The sequence below is a fragment of the Dromiciops gliroides genome, chromosome 1 (assembly GCF_019393635.1).
Source record: "Dromiciops gliroides isolate mDroGli1 chromosome 1, mDroGli1.pri, whole genome shotgun sequence".
NCBI lineage: Eukaryota > Metazoa > Chordata > Mammalia > Microbiotheria > Microbiotheriidae > Dromiciops > Dromiciops gliroides.
In genome coordinates, this window is record NC_057861.1 from 516348785 (window position 1) to 516364161 (window position 15377).

General features: G+C 36.7%; 1 pseudogene; it reads right to left on the reverse strand.

Annotated features, from left to right (window-relative positions):
• Window positions 1–5382: 5382 nt before the first annotated feature.
• LOC122751063 lies at window positions 5383–6737 on the reverse strand (annotated as a pseudogene).
• Window positions 6738–15377: the final 8640 nt, after the last annotated feature.

Below are 15377 nucleotides of genomic sequence, written 5' to 3' on the forward strand. Positions count from 1 at the left end.
CAACTTGACTTCCAAATACAGTATAACAAATGGATTAATCATTCTTTGATCCATTGATCCGTTTCTATTTGACCCATTTGCTAGGTCAAACAGGTCACCAAGGACTTCACTAAGTTCGGTTGTACACAAAGTCTGCCATTAACTATTGCTCCTAGACCCTCTAGCAGCTTGCTTTTCTATCCTTTTAGACCTTACAAGGTCACAGTCTAATCCAATACTCTTTCACCTAAAAGCGAGAAAGAAAAATGCAGAGGCCCTATTATTGTTCAATTGTTCAGTCATGTCTGATTCTTCATGGCCTCATGGACAGTAGCACACCAGGCCCTTCTGTCTTCGACAATCTCCTGAGGTAAATCCAAGATCAACTTTGCTGCTTCCATGATACTATATGTTTTGTTTGTTTGTTTGTTTGTTTTGGTGAGGCAATTGGGGTTAAGTGACTTGCCCAGGGTCACACAGCTAGTAAGTGTCAAGCGTCTGAGGCTGGAATTGAACTCAGGTCCTCCTGACTCCAGGGCCGGTGCTCTATCCACTGTGCCACCTAGCTGTCCCTCCATGATACTATCTGTTCATCTCATCTTCTTCTAAACTCTTCTTTTGCCTTCAATCTTTCCCAACATCAGGGCCTTTTCTAATGAGGCCTGTCTTTTTGTTATGTGTTCAATGTATTCAAGCTTCAGCTTCAGTATTTGTTTTTCCAAAGAATAGCCTGAATTAATTTCTTTAAGTATTGATTGATTTGATCTCTTTGCTGTACAACAGGCTCTCAGAAGTTTTCTCCAGCACCACCATTTGAAAGTGTTGACTTTGTAGTGCTCAGCTTTCCTTATAGTCTAACTTTCAAAGCCATACATTGCTAGTGGAAAAAAAAATAGGTTTGTCAGCAAAGTGATTGAAGTCTCTGCTTTTTAATATGCTTTTCACATTTGCAATAGCTTTCCTTCCAAGGATCAAGTGTCTTAATTTCATTGGGGCAGTTACCATCTTCAGGGATCTTTTGTTCTCAGAATATAAAATCTGACATTCCTTCCATTTCTTCTCCCTCTATTTTCCAGGAAGTTATGGAACAAGTTGCTATGACCAGAGTTTTTTTTAATGGTATAGTTAGAGAATCCTAGAGAATCAACTAAAAGAAACTACTTGAAACAATTAACAACTTTAGCAAAGTTGCAGGATATAAAATAAATCTATACAAGTCATCAGCATTTCTATACATGATCAACGATGTTCAGCAGCAAGAGATAGAAAAATTCTATTTGAAAAAACTGTAGAAAAAATATTTGGGAGTATACTTGCCAAAAAAAAATAAAACCCAACCAGGAACTCTATGAACACAATTGCAAAACACTTTTCACACAAATAAAATAAGATCTAAATAATTAGAAAAATATCAATTGCTCATGGATAGGCTGAGCTAATATAATAAAAATGACAATTCTTTTAAAATTAATTTACTTATTCAGTGCCATACAAATCAGATTACCTAAATTATTTTATAAAGTTAGAAAAAATAATAAGAAAATTCATCTAGAAGAACAAAAGGTCAAGAATATCAAGGGAACTAATAAAAAATAGAACAGGAAGGTGGGTTAGTCATACCAAATCTAAAGCTATACTATAAAATGGCAGTCATCAAAACTATTTAGTACTGGCTAAGAAATAAAATGGTGGATCAGTGGAATAGGTTAGGCACACCACTTGACAAAAACTGCTGGGAAAAGTGGAAGATGGTATGGCCCAAAACCAGGCATAGACCAACATTTTACACCTTATACCAAAATAAGTTCAAAATGGGTACATGATTTAGACATAAAGGGTGATACCATAGTAAATTAGGAGAGGAAGGAATAGTTTACCTCAAGAGATAGAGAATATTATGAAATACAAAATGGATAATTTTGATTAAATTAAAAAGGTTTTTTACAAACCGAAGCATTGCAGTCAAGATTAGAAGGAAAGCAAAAAGCTGGGAAAGAACTTTTACAGCCAGTGTTTCTGATAATGCCTCATTTCTAACATGTATAGAGAACTAAATAAAATTTATAAGAATACAAGTCATTCCTCAGTTGAAAAATGGCCAAAGGATAAGCAGGCAGTTTTCAGATGAAGAAATCAAAGCTATCTATTGCCATATGAAAAAAAAATGGTCTAAATCACTATTGATTAGAGAAATGCAAATGAAAACAACTCTAAGGTACCACCTCACACTTATCAGATTGGCTAATATGACAAAAAAGGAACATAATAAATGTTGGTGAAGATGTGGGAAAATTGGAACACTAATGAATTGTTGGTGGAGTTCTGAACTGATCCAACCATTCAGGAGACCAGTTTGGTACTGCGACCAAAGGGCTATGGGACTGTGCATAACCTTGACCCAGTAATACCTCAACCAGGTCTGTATCCCAAAAAGACCATAAAAAAGGGAAAAGGACCCATGTGTACAAAAATATTTATAGCAGCTCTCTTTGTGGTGGCAAAGAATTGGAAATTGAGGGAATGTCCATCAATTAAGGAATGGTTGAACAAGTTGTGGCATATGAATGTAATGGAAGACTGTTGTGTTATAAAAAAATGATGAGCAGGCAGATTTCAGAAAAACCTGAAAAGACTTACGTGGACTGATTCTGAGTAAAGTGAGCAGAACCAGGAGAACATTGTACACTATAACAGCAACATTGTGGGATGATCAACTCTGATAGGCTTAGCTCTTCTCAGAAATACAATGAGCTAAGGCAATTCCAAAGGACTCATGATGGAAAATCCTCTCCACATCCAGAAAAAATAACTGTGGAATCTGAATGCAGATTGAACCATACTATTTCTATTTTTAGTTTTTGCTTTTCAAGGTTTTTCCTTTTTGTTCTGATTCTTCTTTCTCAACATGACTAATACAAAAATATGTTTAATGTGATTATACATGTATAACCTGTATCAGATTTCTTTCTGTCTTGGGGAGAGGGGGAGGGAAGCTAGGGAGGGAGAAAAATTTGTTATAAAAACAAATGATGAAAATCTTTCTTTCTTTTTTTGGGGGGGAGGGGTACAATGAGGATTAAGTAACTTGCCCAGGATCACACAGCTAGTAAGTGTCAAGTGTCTGAGGCCAGATTTGAACTCAAGTCCTCCTGAAACCAGGGCTGGTGTTTTATCCAATGTGCCACCTAGCTGTCTCCGTTTTGGCATGAAACATCTTGAATTGTATTCAAAGATATTTTGTCTTTCCCAATCTATTGTTTTCTTCTATTTCTTTGCATTTCTCATTTAGGAAAACCTCCTTATCTTTCCTCTATTCTCTGGAATACAGCTTTCATTTGGGTATATCTTTCCCTTTTTCCTTTCCCTTTTGCTTTCCTTCTTCCCTTAGCTATTTGTAAAGTTTCGTCAGATAATCATTTTGCTTCCTTGCTCTTCTTTTTCTTTGGAATAGTTTTTGTTGCAGCCCCCTATACAATATTATGAATATCTATCCATAGTTCTTCAGGCACTCTATCTACCAGATCACTTTTGGTTGCAAAGTATATAATCAATCTGATTTCTATATTGACTGTCTAGTGATGCCCATATGTAGAGTCACCTTTTGGGTTCTTAAAAAAAAGAGTGTTTGCTGTGACCAGTGAGTTTTTTCACAAAATTCTATTAGTCTCTACCCTGCCTCATTTTGTACCAAACTTGTGTGTTTTTCCAATTACCTTTTGATTTCCAACTTTAGCATTTCAATCCCCTATGATAAATGTGACATCTGTGTGTGTGTGTGTGTGTGTGTGTGTGTGTGTGTGTGTGTATTATTTCTAGATGTTGTAGGCCTTCATAGAACTGATCTGCTTTGGCCTATTCGGCATCACTGGTTGGAGCATAAACTTGTATTATTTTGATTTTGAATGGTTTTCCTTGGATTTAAACAGATAACATTCTGTCATTTTTGAGATTATATGCCAGTACTGCTTTTCTTACCCTTTTATTGATTATTAGGCTACTTCATTTCTCCTAAGGAATTCTTACCCATAGTAATATTTGTAATGATTACCTGAATTAAATTTACCCATTTCCATCCATTTAAGTTTACTGACACCCAAGATGTCAATGTTTAATCTTTCCATCTTTTGTTTGACTACAGCTATATTTTTTATTATAAATCTTACATTCCATGGTCCTTTAGAGTATTTATCTTTACAACATCAGACTTTCCTTTAGTAACATCTAAAGACATCTTGAAGCACATCTGCCCCTGAGCTTCCATTTGGCTTTGGGCTAGCTTCTTCATTCTTTCTGGAGCTACTCATAGTTTTCTTTTGCTCTTCCCCAGTAACATGGGGGACACCTTCCAATTTGATGGACTTGTCTTCTGGTGTCATATCTGTTATCATTTTCATACTATAAATGGGGTTTTCCTGGCAATGATACTAGAGTAGTCTGCCATTTCTTCCTCCAGTGGATCACATTTTGTCATAACTCTTCACTATGACCTGTCCAACTTGGGTAACCCTGAACAACATGGCTCATAACTGAGATGATATTTCCTGGTCAAACTTATCATGAGGTTTTTCATTAGTACAAGGGAAAGGCAGCTTCTCTGCACAGGCAGCATGTAGTAGAGTTAAACTTATTAAATACCGATAGCAATTTCCTAAGCCACTTTTTAGCTCAACAGGAATGAGATTTTGATTCTGTTTCCATTTTTGCCCAAAGTTAGATATAAAAGAATAGATTCAGAACACTAAGTTTGTAAATGGACATTTTTAGTATCTGTACCAAATATAAGCACAGATAGATGTATTGTCAATATAAAATATTGTCTACCTAATAAACCATGCTTTTCTCAACTTGCTGAGAATTGAAATGCTTAGATTAGCACATAATGGATGATCAACTTTCTTCAAACACTGGATCCAGATTCTTTCATTTATTTTATAGTGAAATGAACTTCTGGACTTATTTTATTTTGCCTACATGATGTACAGTATGGGTTTTTCTATGTTGTTTTTGTGTACATTAAGCTGGTACATGTTAATTCACAGGAAGAAACAGTGGTAGCGTATGGAGTACAGATAATAAAGTGAGATAAAATCACCGCTTGTCAGGGAAAGTATAGGCAAAATCGATAGGTGACTATGGGTGATAATAATCTAATTAGGTAAATATTTATTGATGTTTTTTGTGCCTAAACCAAGATGTGTATATGATGTTATTGACAGTCATGCAATACTACACATGTATAACCTATATTGAATTGCTTGCCTTCTCAATGGGTGGGGAGGGAGGAAAGGAGAGAAGTTGTAATTCAAGGTTTTAACAATAAATGTCAAAAAAATGTTTTACATGTAATTGGGGAAAAATAAAATACTAAATAAATTCCAAAAAAGGAAATTCATGTGATATCTTCCTTGGAGTCATAAACTATTTCACTATTTCTTCTTTAACCCCTTTGCACCAGGCCTAATGATTGTTAATCAGCAGCAGCCAGACTTTAATTAGCATCTTCTTTAGCTTTCCTGTGAGCATGGCTCCACTTGTGCAATCCTGTCTTATCTGCTTATTTCATCATCATCTTCTAGAAAGAAGGTGAGGTACATCAATGTCATAGCTGTCTCCAAGCTGTCTGTGTTCCTCTATGGTGTCTTTACCTCCAGAAAATGCATATTTATTGACCTTGTTCTTTATCTGCTTTTCTGTGTCAGTGAGGAAGATTGAAGAGTTTGGGTTACTGGCAGTCATTCTAGTCTGGGCTCTCTGCAAAGCTGGGGAAAAGATTGACTGAAGGAAGGCTGGTTTGGGAGAGCCGATCTTTGGGGCCACATATCTTGTCATTCTAAAATAAAGACCCAGGTCTATGGCACATAGAATAAGACATTCAAAATATGTCTTGTCTGAAAAATCTGTGGGAATGAGTTGCTGAATGGATAGCAGCAAAGCTAATCTTTCCAATGCAATCACTGTCAGTGAAGCCAAAGATGCCCTTTACTTAATTATAGGTGACATACTTTTGGAATTTTTCTACATTCTTGTAGAAACCATGGGACTTGATCCCATGTATTTCCAGGTCAAAAATAAGATTAAAGTTTTATTTACATAAAAAATTCAGGCTATGATATCCTTTGCATTTTCTTCTGTATAGCCATATATTTGCTTAAGTGTTAGCTCTTTCCAGAGGTATTTTTCATCATCAGTCATCTACTTTGTGAAAATAAATGGGGTAATCTGACCTATATGCATTGTTGCAGAAGAGGGCTATCACCCTGTATAAAGATAGAATGACTTCTTATTTTCATATGCCTCAAGACTGTTGCTCATGTCTGTGAGAGAAAAAGATAGCCCTATTCAGGAAATGATGTGATTTTTTTTCCTATGACCCTCTTGATACAATCTTTCAGTGCTTTATTGATCTTGCTGTTTTCGAACTAAACCATAAGCTTATTACAGTTAATGCCTTTGGCACTGATGGTCTACATAGTCCAAGAATCATATACAAAATCCTCTTTACCTTCAATTGTCCCAGGCTCCCTGCTACTATCAGATCTGGGTTTGTGGGAGAGGAATTGACATCAAACCTGTCCTGTCACGTCTTTAGAACTTATTTTTAGGGACAATAATTGTTTTAGAGAATCAATTTCATCCTATGGTGTTTTTTCTGCTTTTAATGATTAGACAATTTCTACTTGTGCTGTTATGCTTTTGAACAGCTCCAATGGAGAGGAAAGATATGGTTCAACATTCAGAACATCATCCAATTTCGACATCTTAGATTTGTGAAATTAAAGTGCTCCGAGATAATGATTGATTGTACTCAGTAGTTCAGAAGAACAAAATAGAGGTACAGTCCCTCTCAGCTTGTGGTCCCACTGCCATGGCTGCTGATGCCCTCAATGACAGCAGACCAGCATTTTCAGTTCTGCCTTAGTGAACACCTGAAAAGCTCTTCTTCACATGGTAAGCAGGCTAGAAATAATACTTAGGCCTGCTTTTGAGAATAGGGGGAGTTCATCATCAGAACTTACTGCACATGATCTATAGAAACTGGGTTCATTAGTCAACCTCTACCACCACCTCATCCTAATATACACCTTTACATCTAAAATATGTCAGCCTTAATCTCCCTTGTGTTTAAAAAGGGCCAACTTTATGGCATGGGAAGAAGCCGGAGGTGGTAGGAAGCTTCTCAAATCCTATCTCTTCATTGGTTTCAGTTGCTTTGAGTGCAACTGAAGAGGGTAAGTGGTTATGGAGGAGGGTGGAGTGCTTGGTGAGATTGATCGAATGGTTGGATGATTGATTTTAAAATACCACTTTTTTGATTAAAGGGCAGAGTATGATAGAGAATTGAACACTACGTAAGAATTGGTAAAACATGTTCAAGTACCACTTCTGAAAAATACAAATCACTCTAGGAAAAGAACTTAACTTCTCTATGACCTAAGCACTCCCCCCCCACCCCCCGCTTCCTTCCAGCATCAGTAATTTGGTTCTCCCATTCTCCACCTAGAAAAATCCCTTCCTTTTAACAAATAAGTATAATCACATGAAACAAATCCACACATTGGACAAGCCTGAAAATCTATGTCTCATTCAGCATCTCTAGGCTATCAATTTCCTGCCAAACACTGGTGATTGTGGTGATAATAGTTCATAGTGTCTTTCACACTTATTTTCCATTAAAAGGTTGTCATCATTATATAAATTATTCTCTTGCTATGTTCATTAATTCTGCATTAGTTTTTTCAAAACTTCCCAAGTTTCTCCAAATTGATCCCATTTGTCATTTCTTACAACAGAATAATATTTAGTTATAGTCATATGCCATAATTTGTCCAGTTATTCCTAAATTGTTGAGTACCCATTTTGTGTCAAGTTATTTGCTACAACAAAAAGAGCTGTTACAAATATTTTTGTACATATGGATTATTTCCCTCCTTCTTTGATCCCTTTACAATATAAACATAGTATCACTAAGTCATTAGATACAGTCTTTTTGGATATAATTTCAAGTTGGTTTTAGGAATGGTTGGACCAAATTACAACTCCACCAACAGCATATCAGTGTACAAGTTTTCCCCAACTACTTCAAGAACTTTCATTATCCCTTTTTGTCATCTTTCTTATTCTGGTGAGTGTGAAATATAACCTGAGTTGTTTTAATTCACATTTTTCATTATTAGTAATTTGGAGAAAATTTTAATATGCATATTGAGAGCTTAATTTTCTTCTTTTGAAACCTCCTTAGTCATATCTTGACCATTTATTCATTGAGGGATAGATTTTCTTCATTTTCATATTAATTCATATTATTCACATATTGTTACTGGACCTTTAGCACAGAAACTTGCTGCAAAGATTTTTTTCCAATTAACTGTTTCTGTTATAATTTTAAGTGAATTTATTTTGTTCTTGTAGAAGCTGAACAGTTTTATGTAATAAAAACTATCCATTTTATTGGTTGTGAACATCTCTATCCTCTATCAAGAACACTTTTTCTCTCCATAACTGTGGAAGGTATTTCCTTTCCTGCTGTTCTATTGTATTCATGATATGATCTTTTACATCTAGGTCTTGTATCTATTTGGAGTTTATGGTGTACAATGTTGATCTAGTCTTATTTTTTACCATGCTGCTTTCTAGCTTTCCCAGTTGCTTTTGTCAAATAGCCAGTATACAGAGCCAGTACCTGAGTAATTGGAGTTCTTCTGTTTATTTAAAAATATTCTACCATATTTGATAACTACTGGATCTTGTATACCTAATTTGTTCTTCTGAGCAACTTTCTAAAATTTTAAACTTAGACCAAATAGTATTGGTGATTAATGCTTTACAGTATAGTTTAAAATCTGATATTGCTAGTCCTGTTTCCTTCACATTTTTTTCATTATTTTCCTTGGTATTCTGGACCTTTTGTTCCTACAAATGGATTTTGTTATTATTTTTTTAATGAGAAGCTGGAGTGTGATAAAGGGATTCCAGAATGCATCCTGGAGAAGAATGAGACTTGGATGGCCTGGGTATTCTCCTTAAAAGGAGATGACAAAAGAGAGACCAGTGGGCAAAAGTGCTCCTTTGAAAAGGTAATAAGACAAGGGAATGGAGCCTATGTCAGTCTGACATACAAATACCACTCAAGAGAAACTCAGAAAAGCAAAATTATCTTTTGATCCTCTAGAGAAGATGGTCATATGCAAGCCAAAAGTACAAATGATGACATGGCACGAAAGAAATTGTGCTGAATTTGGAAATAGAGAACCTAATTCAAACCCCCCAGTTTGCTACTTTTAGTTACTATCTATGTAAACTTGGACAAATTACCTAACCTCTCTAGGAAACAGTTTCTTCCTGTGTAAAAATGGGGGGTGGGGAGGGGGGAATTGGATAGCTCTAATATACCTTCTTTCTCTAGACCTATGACATCAGAAGTTTAGAATTACATTTTAATACCCTCAAAGGGACCCACAAACTGTATCATACTGGGCATGCTGACCAGAATAATGATCTCAATGGAACTACCATGAGCTTTTTCTTGTAAATGGGTACAATGCTACTAAAATGATAACACTTGCTTTAACACTAGAAGGATTCAAGAATAATTCCTGTCTTAAACATGTTAATATTGAGAGTCTATGAAGATGGAGAAACTGCAGATACTCATGACTAGTATATCTCATGGAAAAGAGAAAAGTTGAACTTACGACTCAGAAGAGGTTGAGTGGATTCCCATGAATTTCAACAAAGGGACAGTGTAAGGGACAGTTTTCCTAGGAAATCTTGGCATTGTTGAGGCATACAAGTTAACAGGTTATTGGAAAGCTAATTTATACCTACTTGTGGAAATCCTGGGCAACTTGGGTGTTTACAAAAAAGCCCCAAAGACTGAAAGGTACCCTTCAAAGACAATCCTCTTTAAGCACTCACTCTCTATAGCTGAGCTGGAGGGATTCTCTACTGAGTACATAGAGATTAATGGATATTTACACACAGCTCAGGATCACAGTAAACTCCAAGTCAGAGAGAGCAGCTGCCAATTGTGCAGCCTGACACAGACAATAGTTTAGAGACATATGTTTTAAGCAAAGAAGACTCTGTATAATGTATTTGAATGAGTAGTGCACACAGTAGGAAAGGATGGATTATAAAGGCAACAACTTTTCTTCTAAGTGCTTCAGCTATAGACATTCTTAAGGTATCTACATATCTCACCAAGCACAGCAACACTGCTTTCCAGCTTCAGCTCTACAAGTTATGATCTTTCCATACCATAAACTAGCTTAGGTATAGGTGCAGAGAGGTCAGCAGCTTAGAGGAGAGCTAGGCCATTTGACTGATAACCACTTCAGGGAACTTACCATATCCAGGGAAAACTGAAGAAATCAGCACATGTACAGTCAGATGACAATGCTGATGCTTACCCATGCAATATGTACCTTACTTATAATTGCATATGGTCCTCGGTTCATGTGTAAAATACTACATGTTTTGAGTTTACTTGTCTTTTATTTGGGGCAGGTAGGTGGTGCAGTGGATAGAGTGCTGGACTTGGAGTGAGGAGACCTGAGTTCAAATCTAGCCTTAGACACCAGCTTGTGACCCTGTAAAAGTCACTTAACCTTTTTTTGGTTTCAGTTTCCTCATCTCTAAAATGAGCTGGAGAAGGAAATAGCAAATCACTCCAGTGTCTTTACCAAAAAAAAAAAAAAAACCCAAATGGGGTTAGGAAGAGTCATATACTACTAAAATGACTGAACGACAGTTTTTTATTTTCTTGCTCATAAAAGGTGCCCCCAAAGTAAAAGTAACTTATACTAGCTTAAAATAGCATTAAGACTCATGGAGCACCTTGTACTTTTGCATGTCCTAATGAATTTTACCTATGTTATTCTGTTAATTATGTATAACTTTGCTGTTTGTGCATGTTAGGATTTCTGCAGAATTTATTTTGTAGGGCTACCAATGTTATTATTTCTTTACTTTTGCTTTGCTCTTTTAACCTCAATTCCAAACGCCATTGATATGGAATTCTTTCATCACTGGTGAAGATTGATGGCTGTCTCTGACCAACTCTACCCTCCATTAATTTCCTCCAATAAGCAGAGATTCCTGTGCCAATAGGCTTTGAAATTTGAGTAACACATCTATTCATATTTTCTTGTATCCTCTAGATATGCATGTACTGCTGTGACATATACATAAGTTATGACCTGCATATAATTTAGATTTGTAATCACTGAAGTATCTGATCAAGTATGCTATGCTATCCAAATCTTTTACATCTACAATTCATGTATAATCATTCTAATGATGATTTCCTGGGATGGTGGGTTAATCACTCTTGTTCTACTAAATTCTGATGTTTATGTTGATGTTGCAATATATAATTCCAGACATCAAATGTCCACAGCTGGTTTTAAAAGGTAGAATGTTATAGAATATCAGAGACAAGGTGGTTTGAATGTGTTGGAATGGGGGGGATGGTAGAAAGTCCTTAGAATCTGGGCTTCTGGGAGATGTAGGAATCAAGTGATCCTCAAAGCAACAATACCATTTCCCCTTTACCTAGAAGATAAATGTTTGGAGAAAAGGCTAACTGAGGTGAATGAAGGACACTAAGCATACTATTAGTATTCTAGTTACAGTGGGTGATTCAAGTGAGAGGAGGAGATAGGAAGCAAACGAATTAGCTGGGGTTTAAAGTACAGACAGAACAATATTGTGGCCAAAGGGTTTTTTGTTTGTTTGTCTTGTTTTTTGTTTTTTGTTTTTTTCTGGCAGCCTAATGTAATATACTGAAGTCATGTGTGAAGCAGACTGCTTGGTGTGAACTTTTCTGTCCAATGATCTCTAATAGAAAACTGTGATATATTTGTCTCTCCTACCCCTCTTTCCTTTTCTCTGTTCTCTGTGAGGTGGGAAACATGGGAAGAGGAGGGCAGATGTTAAATCTATAATCAATCAGTACTGGAAATAGTGTCAATCTACTTGTCTATAGTTCTATTCATAATCCTGCAGACTTTCTAAACCAAAATACCCCGTTTTTGTGAGGCAATTGGGGTTAAGTGACTTGACTAGGGTCACATAGCTAGTAAGTGTCAAGTGTCTGAGGTCATATTTGAACTCGGGTCCTCCTGAATCCAGGGCCAGTGGTCTATCCACTGCGCCACCTAGTTGCCTCCAAAAATACCCCTTTCTGGAGATAAATCCCCTATAATTTACAATTTAGTAATTGACAGGATGGAATAGTAGACAGAACACTGGACTTGCCATCAGGAATATGTTTTGAAACCCTACTTCAGACACATACTGTGTGACCTTGTACAAGTCATTTAACCTCACTCTAGCTCAGTTCCCTCATCTACAAAATGAGAGGTTTAAACATGTTGAGTTGAAGATATCTTTAAGATAGCAAGTTTGACATAAGCAGTTGGAGATTTTAGAATAGAGGCCAGGAGAAAAATTAAAACTAGACAAATCTGATAATCATCTGCATAGAGATAATTAATAATTGAATACTTAGAAGCTGATGAGGTCACTAAGTGAAATTGTATAGAGGATGAAAAGAATAGGGCCCAGGACAGAGCCTTGCAGGGGAAACCCATGGTTAATACATATGACCTAGATGAAGATCCAGAAAACTAGACTGAGGAGAAGTCAGACAAGTAGAAGGAGAACTAGGAGAGAGTAATGTCACAAAACCCTAGGGTAAAAGGAATATAAAGGAAATGAGGGTGATTGACAGTCTCAAAAACTTCAGGGAGGTCAACAAGCATGAGGATTAAGAAATGGCCATTAGATTAGGTCATTAAGAGGTCATTGGCATCTTTGGAGAGAACAGTTCCAGTTGAATGATTAGATCCAAAGCCAGACCTCAGAGAGTTAAGAAGAGAATGAGAAGAAAAGAAGTAGAGACATCTATGACTGTCTCAAGGAATTTAGTAACTGAAGGGAGGAAAGATATAATGGGATAGTTATTGGGGATGGACAGATCAAATAGGGGTTGTTTGAGGTTGAAGGAAATATAGGCATGTTTATAGACATGCCCATTAGAATGTCTGGGACTAGGCTTACTTTCTTGGCATATGACTTTTGGCTTCTATCTATCCCAACATGCTGACAGTAAAGGCCTTATTAAAAAATGCCACACCCTCTTTCTAGCTTTTGCCTTCCCTCTTAACTACCTTCCTTGCCCCATTCCCATCCATCTTCTGTGGTTTAAAATGTACCCAGGGTGTTGTTCTCTTTCTGTTTTGAAAGGACAGTTCTTGAAACACCACAAACTGCAAGCCCCAGACACCCTACATTATTATTCTTTCAATTCAGATTATCCTGAGCCAGAAGAAACTAAATTCAGAAAAAGATGAGCATGATTTCATTCACAATAAGGGAATCTGAGGACAAGAGTTTGGGAATGAGCCAAAAGAGAAAAATTAGAGAGATAACTTTGGCCATATGGATGGTCACTTCCTATTCAAAGGTCTGGTAAAAATAATATTCTAACTCCTTCCATTCTATCATGTGAAATGTGCAATAGCTTAATTAAAAGAACATTAGCACATAGGAGAGGAGTTCTTGTTCTAACTTTGCTTCCAAATAGCTGTATCACCTGAGGAAAAAAAAAATCACATTGCTCAGGATGTCCCAGTTTCCTCAACTATAAGATAAAGGAATTAGACTAGATAATCACTAAGGTCCAGACTCTTAACTAGTGTAAGACTGTGGTGCTTTGTTGAGGACAGGGAGGTTTCACTTGGGAGGGGGACAATCACCTTAGGGTGGAAAATTTAAAAGGCTTCTCACAAGGGGCTGTTTCCCTGTGGAAGAAGGCAGAAACAGGGTCTGATTGGGGTGGGAGGGTAGATCTATTCTGAGGCAGAGACTGGAACAGGATAATAAGTGGAGAGGGCAGGTAAGCTCCTACCAAAGAGTGGTTTCGTTGTATCCTTGACTTACATGGATATGACTCAAGGTCAAATCAGGTTTAGGGATGGAAAAGGAGGTGGCTCAGTAAGCTGAGAGGGAGCAGCTGAGGGTCCAAACTTGAGCTGGAAAATATGTTCTCCCTTTCTCCCATGGAAAAAAAAATCCCTTCAACATGAGGGGGTGGAGAAAAAAGAGGGAAGTTGAAAGGGAAGTAAAAATACTTGGGAACATTCCTGTCTTTGTGAAGTTTACCTTCTTGGATTCTCAAACTTTTACAAGGTTAGAGGGAGTTAAGGATATAGTGGTAGTGGGTGGGGGTACTTAAATATCAAGTTAAAAATATAAAAATCAAGATGGGGCAGAAACAACTGGCAGAAAATGTATATCTCTTTTTTGTTGTTATCAACAAATGAGATAGAGAACATATCAATGAATTGAGCATGCAACTACAAAACCAGAGAAATTTAAAAATGTTTGCTCATACAAAATCAATTCAGAAAATGGAGAACTGGGATCTACTCCAGTACCAGAGCACTCTACTTCCTTCACTTGAAAATGAATGGATTAATTGGCCAACCTGGTTCTCTTCGTTGTGAAATTGGGGTTTCCATGCATAGGACTGACTCTTTGTTGTTGTTGTTGTTGTTGTTTTTAATGAAAGAGGCATATTGTGCTAGAAATTTCTCTGTTTCATAAATCATGGTGCCAGTCCTACACCCTTCCTTCATCAGTGGATAAAATGCCAGACTGGAAGTTAGGAAGGCCAGAGTTCAAATCCAGCTTCAAATACTTATTAGCTGTATAGACCTGGTCAAGTCATTTAACCTCCATTTGCCTCGTTTTCCTCAACTGTAAAAAGGGGATAATAACAGTACTTATTCTACTTGGTTTTTGTGAGGATCAAATGAAATAATATTTATAAAGTTCTTAGCACAGGTATTAGCATCTCATAGTTTACATAGATAAATGCTTATTCCTTTTCCTTTCCTCAGTTAAAGCAATGAGAGTCATACCATAGCTGTTTCATAAATTTAGATGGAAAAAAATATTTTTAGGTGTATTTAAGGAGTTTGACTATATAGAGATGATAAATGAGGAGGCTTCTTGGTTTATGGGGAGTAGTGGATTGCTGGATTTAGAATCAGAGGATTTCTATTTCAGCCTTTCCCTTCTAACTATGTGACCTTTAACAATTAGTTTCCATTCTTTGGGCTTTACTTTCTCCCCCTTAACCATCCATCCTCTCTAATTTTCAATTTCTTCTTGATTATTGGTTTCTTAGGATAGCTAGGTAGTACAGTAGATAGTGTGCCAGGCCTGGAGTCAGTAAGACCTGAATTTGAATCCTTTGAGATACTTACTAGCTATGTGACACCAGGCAAGTCACTTAATCCTATTTGCTTCAGTTTCCTCATCTGTAAAATGAGCTGGGAAGGAAATGCAAACCACTCCAGTATCTTTGCAAGAAAACCCCAAATGGGGTC